We start from the raw sequence: 9,722 nt of genomic DNA, 5'->3' as shown, positions 1-9,722 counted from the left end.
CAAAGGTCCATATAGTTAAAGCTATGGTTTTCCCAGTAGTGATGTATGGAAGTGAGAGCTGGACCATAAAGAAGGCTGATCGCCGAAGAATTGATGCTTTTGAATTATGGTGCTGGAGGAGACTCTTGAGAGTCCCATGGACTGCAAGAAGATCAAACCAATCCATTCTTAAGGAAATCAGCCCTGAGTGCTCACTGGAAGGACAGATCCTGAAGCTGAGGCTCCAATACTTTGGCCACCTCATGAGAAGAGAAGACTCCCTGGAAAAGACCCTGATGTTGGGAAAGATGGAGGGCACAAGGAGAAGGGGGTGACAGAGGACAAGATGGTTGGATAGTGTTCTCGAGCTACCAGTTTGACCAAAATGCAGGAGGCAGTGGAAGACAGAAGTGCCTGGCGTGCTCTGGTCCATGGGGTCACGAAGAGTCGGACACAACTAAACGACTAAACAACAACGTGGTCTGTGTATAAGGGAAATGATGCTGCTGTTGAAAAGTTATTGCACAGTTCTTTAAACATCTAACACACATTCTACTAATCCAATCCTCTACTTTGCACCTTGATGCCCACCTACAATTCCATCCCACCCTCAACGGACACATGACACAACCATTTTCCATTTTGTAAGTTTTTGAACTATTTGAAAACGCAGTACCTGCTTTCCCTGTTTGAACTGCTTTTCGTACAGCCCTACCTGACTTCTAATGCCTTAATAATCATTTTTCTTTATTTCTCAACATTACTGCACTCTAAGCAAGTTCTTATTAGTGCTTCATTGAGCCAGAACCATTGCTTCCCAGATTTTACATACGTTTCTGCGAGGACAACCTAAAGATTGCCTTAATTCCTTTTGTCCTGCATTACCACATCACCGGTTTTCTCTATAACTCCTGAATATTACCGGTGTTCAGTGGTAAGTACTGTTCATTATATTGTCAAAACAACAACATATCTGAAAAGCTATGAACATTATGTGTTGATCAGTGGTTCGAGACCAGTTCCCCATTTGATCTTCTATGAGGATCTAGAACACATTAGCAGTTACCAGTTATTTGGTCCCCTGCTGCAGGGGAATTTCAGGGATTTTTTAAATGGAAAATGTGTTTATTTGACTAGAGAAGTTAAGGTTCAACAAATAATAATTACACCTCCTTTTTTTTTACTTACTAAGAAAAAAAGTTCACACAGCTTTCCCAAAGGTAAAAAAGAGGCTATTTCATAGCTAATTAAGAAGCAAACCACACCGTGAGTCTTCTTAGTTTCATAATTATAAACTGTGACCTCCATGATTGCTTCTGTGTTCCTGTATGTATTGGGGGGGGGAGAATGGGGGAAAGGAGATCAGAGTTTTATCATAAACGGTTGTAATGGGATTCAAACTGAATGCATTCTTGGGAAAGAAAATCTATTTATAAAATCTATAAACCAGGTCACATTCCTGAAATGGATCATAATGATTCAAAATAAGTAGTTCACCCTTGGCATATTTTTTTTCACTTCTTTGAAGTGCTTCAACAATTCTTCAAAGCGAAAAATTATTAACTGCAACCCAAAATAAATGTTCATCTATTAAGATCATCCCTGAATCCGTGATGTATTTGACATAAAATATGTTCATACGAGTCCAATATACACATACAAAAAGCAGCAAGATAATATTAGAAACAACTCACTGTTAGGATAATGATTTACCAAATAGAATCCTTGCTGTCCATCAATATTAAAATAAATAGCTCTGAATTGTTCTTGGCTTTAGAACAATACAGGATCGAATAGTGGCAAACATATTTCTGTCACCACTGGAGACAGGAAATGGAGTGCTTTTAGAAACCTCCAGAAGAGTTTTACAAACAAATTCAGAGCAGGCAACCACCATTGTTCTGAATGAGTAAGGACCAGTCGGCACATGGAATAAATCTTCCATACATCGATCCCTTCGTAATTAGGTTCCATATGTTCAAAAGGATGAAACGCATGCACAGTTCATTTGCCACGATGGGACTACATGCGTGGCACTGATTGAACTGATAGACAGAGTTATCAGGTCTGACAGCATCAACCATCGCTATCAGCATATGTCTGGCAGGTGAGAACTCACAGATTCTCGCCCTCTGCTGTGCTCAAAGATCTTTGGATCAGAGCCTAGGAATTTAAGAACTCACTGTACAAAGGCAAGACACACAACATCATTCAAAGCCTTTAGGAATAAAGCGTGTTCTCCTTCATGGAGAGCACGTGTCGCAGTGGGGGCCGACAGGACACTCCGAAGTTGTGGGGCAGGCTAATTGATCGTTGGCCACTGATGCGCTTGGGCTTCCCTTGTCGTTGGGAAGAAGTTAATGTTGCCATTTGTTGATTGACAGCTAGAAATGCTAAAACTCCTTGCACGAGGCTAGGGCTTCCTCTTTTTGCCCATGCATCGGATTGCCTGTCCCCCCCCCCCTATATTTAGGGTTGTTCGCTTTGACCTTGCTATGCCTGTCATGGGATCGTCTGCTCTTGGGGCAGGGGCCCGGTAGGAATTTTGTCCATCTGGCTGATTGGCTGGGGCCATTTGGTTTTTGCCCACTGCGTAGCAAATCGTCACAACTTGTAAGGTTGCGGTTAGGCATTGGTTTATGGTTTGGTTGGTTGAGGGGCATGGATTAATTTCAGACCACAGTGTAATCAAAGAACTTGTAAGGAACAACTGCTTTCTCCATACAAACTGAACCTAACAAGCTTTATGTAGAAGCATAATCTGTAGAATTTTCCTAGAAAGCACATTTCGCTACAGTTTGGGTAAAATGTGAGTTTTGGTTCTGCTTTATAAATAAAAGAGCAGTCTTCCTGTGAGGTCAGGAAGTTTGAGCAGGAAGTCTCACTATTTCCAAAACGTATCTGCATGTGGTTCATATCAATCTGATTTCAACCTCAAGTATAAGAATTGACCCAAACCTGTTCAGGTGTAAAGAAATGGAAGAATGCAAAGACCCAACAGAAATTATTGTTTAGGTCCCTCAAAGGAATAAAACCCAAGAGACATGCATGGGACTGAATCACTCATTTGAAAACACCCAAATCTCTTAGACTTTTAGGGATAAGATTTTGTCACGTGAAATTTGCTTACACAGGATGTGTATGCTGTGGGATTCAAAGAAGTGATTCTAGGCATGCATTTCTGCAACCCAGCCAATGCCATGTACCCTGCTGGAACTTTTGATAATAGCATATTGGAAGAAGGCAATATAGGAAGTTGCATTACAGTGATCTAACCTTGACTTGCACTGTTTCTTCCAGCAGGCATTCCTAGAAGCTCCAGTACTCTGGCTGGCTTCCATAGAACTAACAAACTCAGCAGGGTCTTATATTTCCAAATTACAGCAAGCACCGAGGTCAACATCAAGCAAACAAAACTTGATATTTTAAAACTCCTAGAACTGCAGTTCCCACTTAGTTGCTTGCTATTTCATTTATATGTATGATAACAAGTGCGGCCCTTACTGGGATTTGATACTTTTGAACAGACCACCAACCCGTTTGAAGAATCTTGCACTTAGGGAGATAGAAACTTAGGTGAACATCACTTTGAAACATAATAGATCCAGTTCCCAGGGTACCAGCATACAAATCGCATTGCAAATGCAATAACATGAAAAGTTCCAACTATACAATGAGCTAGAAAGTTGGCCTTTCTGGGTAGCTCCCCTGTCAGATTCCTGTTCCTACATAAATGTACTTTGGCTTGATAACGGGAACTGATTTCGCAGTATATGAATGATTTATTTATTTATTTATTTATTTATAAAATGTGAATGACCCGTGTCAGATTAGAGTTGCTTTTCAAATAATTAACTGTCTTGCAGAATGTAACCAACATCTGATTATGTGTTTCTCAGCTACTTATAGCCCAATATGAAGCATACAAGGCTCATCTATTCATTCAGGCATTTGCTGGATATTAAAACCAAGCTTTTGTGGTAACTTGAGATGTATGCTGATGCATTTTACTGTATTCCATTTTAAAGTGTAGAGTTTACTGATTATTTCAGTAATTTTACGTACTTATTTCATTGTGAACCAACTTGGCCCCTTTAATAAATGGCACCAAGCTGTTTCAAAACAATAAATATATGCCATCATCTTCCCCTCACCTGCTGAACCAAATCAATACTTTGGGGGAGAACTGTTCTGTTACCAGTGCTTTCAAATTTCAGTGGCACCCTGTGTAATGCCAAAATTCAGTGCCACTGCCACCCCGCTTCTCAGTCAATAGTCTGCAGCAAGGTCACTGCACCTTCCATTCAGCAAAAGGCAAACGATGGTTTGGCTAGAGATTGTGGTAGAAAACAAATGACAAGATAAAAAGTTCAGTTTTGATTGTCAGATCCCAGCAAGAAAAATATGTCAAAATGTTCTTCCAAGTACAAGTTTCCCTGTGCTCTTTTGGTTTAACTCAAATGACCACCTTCGCTCAAATGTATCTTCATTCCTACTTCATTGCAGCCTAAAGCCTTCACCTTCTTTTACATCATTTTGCCATATGAAATCCCTGAGAAGTAACATGGAGATTAAAATGGCCCAGTGCTATGGTGTAAGTTTTGCAAAGGATGCTTCTCTTTTCCTCACATTAGCCCAGGCTTCTGAGTGATTTAAACATTTGTTAGAATTTTTTCCTGGAATCCTAAAGTTTAATTTGGAAGACTGTCATGGAGAAAGGATAGCAGTGAGCGCATAACACAAAAATTACAGTAGCTAAGGAGAGAAAGAACGAGGGAGAGGGAGACAGATTTACTAGCGGGCAATGATGGCAAATTCCACGTCTGCATAAAAATAAAAATGCATTTGTTTCACAACATTTTCACTTGCTTTGGATTCAGATTCTAGATTTCAATTGAGTAGCATCAGGGCAAAACAAAATGTCTCTTGATGTACTTTGCCAAGTATCAGAAAAGAGGTTCTCCTCTCAAGTGAACCAAACACAATGTCATAACTTGGATACACATGCTCTAAGTTTGTTTTTATTATGTAAGCAAATTGCATTTGTCTATTATGAAAGTCATTTTCTGCCAGTCATTTCTGTCTTCACTTTTTGTGCTACTTGTCTTAAAAGAACACAAATCAACAGCAAAGAACACCATAAATCTTGCTTCCCTGGCAGATTTGCACCTACAAAAAAAGGCACAAAATAGAGCAGAGTTGGACATCAGACACCTCCAACCAAGTTACTATGATAGCACTATGAGGAGCAACATGGAGACGCATTTATCCATGCCTGGATGGTTCTTTTGTTAGCATATATATTTGGTATCAAATGGTGTCTGGTAGCTGTGCAAGCCACAATAATGTTGATTTCTGAGAGTTGTGCCATTCAGAAGTGTCAGCTGAACTATGTTATAGACCTAACAGAAATCAAAATGGACATCATAAGGAATTAAGCAGCAGTCCGAAAAGGTCTGATCATAATAAGCTAGGAGAGTCAAATAGCATGGAAAGAAGAGAACAAGTATCAAATGTGTGGGTTCAGTACTTGTTTTTGTTATTTTGGTGGTTTCACCCCCTTGAGATTAAAAAGTGTATGTTGTTTCATTCTCTTAGCAAATGCCCCAGGAATGTTGAGTTCTAGTCCATTTCTCTCTATTAGAAACAAAAACCTGTAGCAGCCTTTAAAGAGAGAAAGCTTTTCTTCTAAAGAAATTACAATGCGCCTTGTGGCACTTCAAAGTAAAAAAAAATCCTCTTTTTATTTCTTTTAAACTTGTGTCCTGTCTTTTGAGAATACTGTACTCAGGGTGGTTTACACTACATACTAATGGCAAAATGTATGCCAAAAATCACATAGCTGTAATAACAATTCAAAATATCACAAATAAATTAATAATAATATTGATAGTAATAATAGTAGTAATAATAATAATGCAACTCAGGGATCTATTTCACATATCGTCATGAACTGGCAGGGCTACAGGGAGGAGGAAGAAGATCCTGGTGAGGGCTGTAGCTGGAACTGGGACACACCAGGGCATGCTGGGGGTGGAGAAGGAGAGGTTGGTGTAGGAAGTACTCACGGAGTGACGGAAGATGACATGGAGATGAGGGTCAGTACACAGAAAGCAGCAGGACCCACCACCAGAGCCAGAGGGGCCCCTGTCCATGAACACAGCAGGCTCTGAGGCATAGTGAGCAGCAGTCGGGGTGCTCCAGGAGGCTGAGGCAGGCAAGGGCCCACAGCCCAGTTCCCTAGCTGGCCAGGTGGATCTCGCTAGCTCTGGGGTGTGATTCCTCAGCTGGAGTGGGCTTGGAACAGGTGAGGGTCATATGCCTCATCAAGCCCATATGCTGCAGTCAACATGCAGAGTACAAAAGGGCAGCAGAGCTGAGGTGCTGGGTCTACTCAACTGCCCATATTTATGGACCTCAGCTTGGATGCCCCAGGATCTCTGCTAGACTGTGCTTCAGTTTGGACTTTGGATGAATGAATCCTGGACTGGGGACTTCACATACTAACTTGCCGCTAGGTAGGCCAAGGGATCGGGACCATAGCTGTCAACCTTTCCCTTTTCTTGTGAGGAATCCTATTTGGAATAAGGGAATTTCCCTTAAAAAAAGTGAAACATTGACAGCTATGATTGGGACACATATAGTATCATGCCATAATAACAAAATTATTAGCAAGCCATAAAATGAATCTACTCCTATCAATTACGCATTTTTGTGTGCACACATAATTGGGGTAGGGTGAAAAGAATGTATGAAGAGCCCTGCTGGCTCATCTAGTTCAGCAACTTGTTCTTAAAGCGGCCAACTAGATGCCTAAGGGAAGCCTATAAGCATCTGATTCTAAATAGTCACTATTGAAGTGTTACAAGAATCGTTTAATTCAAAGATAGAAAAACCTATGTTCCTCCAGATGTTGTTGGACTGCAGCTCCCATCAGCCCTGTCAACTGGTCATGGCTGATGAAAGTTGGAGTCCAGAAACCTTTGGAGGGTCACAGGTTCCTTATTTCAGACTTGGTTGCTGGTCCATCTTGCTCTGTTGCATCCACCCTGAGTGGCACCAAGTATCCAGGCTTTCAGACTGGGGATTATCCAATCCCTCCATGGAGATGCCAACAGAGGGCCATAGCTCAGTGGTACAGCATCAGTTCTGGGTACAGAAAGTCCCAGGTAGAGCATTTCCAGGTAGGGCTTGGAGGGTCCCCTGCCTGAAACCCTGGAGAGCTGCTGCCTGTACGTGATGATGATGATGATTTTTATTTATTATTTATACCCTGCCCATCTGGCTGGGTTTCCCCAGCCACTCTAGATCTAGATGGATCAATAGTTTGACCCTGTATAAGGCAGCTTCCTATGTTCCTATTGTTGAAAGTTGAACCTTTTCTATGCAATGCTCCACTACTAAACTGCAGCCATTCATGTGTGGTTATGTCACTTATACATAGACCCAAGACACGTGGGGGTGCATTAGAGAAAAGGCAGCTTGTATGTAACTAGGGGCACTTGAGTTGTCAGCTGACTGCATGTATTAAAAGAATTTACACATACATAACCGCATTCCCTTCCCGTGCCTCAGCAAGAGATATTAGAATTATTTTCTTATTATCATCATAAACAGCTTTGCGATCTCTACAGGGAAAGAAATCTGTTGCACACAAGTTTTGGCCTCAATGAAAATACTACAAATTCCCAGGGGAGAAAGGCAGGAAGCATTGTAGCAGAGAAGCAGTTTGCACTATAATTAAGGATTTGTTGGGTCCTAGCTGTAGTAGTTCATAAAATGAGCAGCAACAAATATTACACCACGCCAGGTGGGTTGGGAGTTCTGGAAGGACAAAGTCGGATTGTATACTGGAATGATGTCATGTAGAGGCTACAGAGTCTGAGGACACCAGGCCGAGAAAGGAAGTCTGTATGCTCCTGGGACTCTACAATTTCTAATAGCATAAGTCAACTCTTTCTTTAGCTCTCCCTCCACCCCCAAGGTATATAAGATCTTTAAACTGTCACTGGCCGCAATGCTTAGTTTGGCATTTGACCAGGACTGGTGATAACAAGTCTTAATAGAGAATAATTTTTTGGTTCATGCTGCAGCCATCATTCATAAATACCTCTTCTATTTTGTATTACGTGGGGGAATGGCTAAAAATGTTTTAAAATAGAAAACAGCTACAGTTTGAAAGCATTCCTAGATTTTGTTCAATAACAATAAAAGACAAAAAGGGAAAAGTACCTTTGGGGAGTTGGGGAATGCCCAATTAAGACAAAATGATTTGAAGCACTTTCTCCTGAAAGATACAAAGCCACGTTGACAAACTGTGAATGGACAGGATATGTTTGAACAGCTGATTCAATGGTAAGGCAAATGTCAAAGCCAGATCCTAGAATGGAAGGATGGTGACAGGGCATGATCAAGGGTTAAGGGGATTCACAGCAAAGTGCTGTTCTGTAGACTTCCTTCCATAGGCACCTCTTCCAACGTCTGATACCTTTAAAACAAATTTCCAGTGTTCTGCAGCTAAGTGGCTTCCAGCCACCATCTTGGATTTCTTTGAAATGCCTTGGAAGTTAAAGCACTGGGACAGTGAAGGTGAGGTAAGAATATGGCCGCCACCTGTGGCCAATATGTTTTTGTGGGGGTAGTAACTATAGCTTTCCCCATGCTATGCACTAAAAAACATTATTCGTTAATAAACATACTATTAAACATGATTTGATAATGAACACAACTTCAGCTGGTGTACCCCCTATGAACTTCCTAGAGTTGGCCACCTCCAAATTGCACTCCTTTAACATACTTTTCAGGGCTACTCTTGAAAGGCCTCCAGAAAGTTCATCTTATGCAGAATTCAGTAGCTAGACTGCAGATTAGAGCTCATCAGTGATATTGCTACACATCAATGATACAGTTGTGTGTTTGGGGGTGGGAAGGAAGCTGTATATGAGACCCTTCTAACCCCTGGATCCAGCAAGTGTTAAAATAGAAGCCAGGCTAGCTTCCTGTGTTGAGGTGATAGCCTGAGTGATGGGCTATTAAGGGAAACAATGGAAAAGGGCTGTGTGTGAGAAAGTCTGGCCCCTTCCCCCAGCTCATCGTTAGAAGGATGAAGCCAAGTGGCAGTGATGTTACCTGGAAGTAAAACAGCAAGCTGGAGAGAGAGAGAGAGAGAGAGAGAGAGAGAGAGAGAGAGAGAGAGAGAACAACATTTGAGAGCAGTGTTTGAATCCAAGGCTGCGCCTATGGGATAAGCACGACCTTCTTGGAGTGTTAATGCCGTGAAGCCCTCCATTGTAGGATCAAGTTGTAGATATGTGTAAACCATATATCCTAAAGACACCACAGTCTCTTCTGTTCCTCATTTCCCACAGGAAATGTGAACCCTGAGTAAGTGCCTGGAAGCACTCAGAGCTTGGGGTGGCATGGAACAATATTTTACAAACTCCACTGTCTGTTCTTGAGCCCAATTCAAGGTTCTGGATCTCCCCTTAAAAGCCCTAAATGACCTGAGCCAGAAGACTACAATGGCTGCTAAGGTCTGTGTGGGCATTTTCATGGCACATTATGATGTGGAACTGCTTCTCGGCAAGCCCCAAAACTCACATAGCCATTATTTGTACTGTTTCTCGTTCCACTACAAACAGTGTGATTTTCCCATCCTCATTCAATGACTACTTTGAAATTAGGTGAAATGTATACCAAAATGGCAAATTAAGCAGATGAGCAATGGAAATGTTTTTGAAAGA

This window comes from Podarcis melisellensis (assembly GCF_964234715.1).
Source record: "Podarcis melisellensis genome assembly, chromosome: 5".
NCBI classification, from domain to species: domain Eukaryota; kingdom Metazoa; phylum Chordata; class Lepidosauria; order Squamata; family Lacertidae; genus Podarcis; species Podarcis melisellensis.
This window is presented reverse-complemented; position numbering follows the sequence as displayed.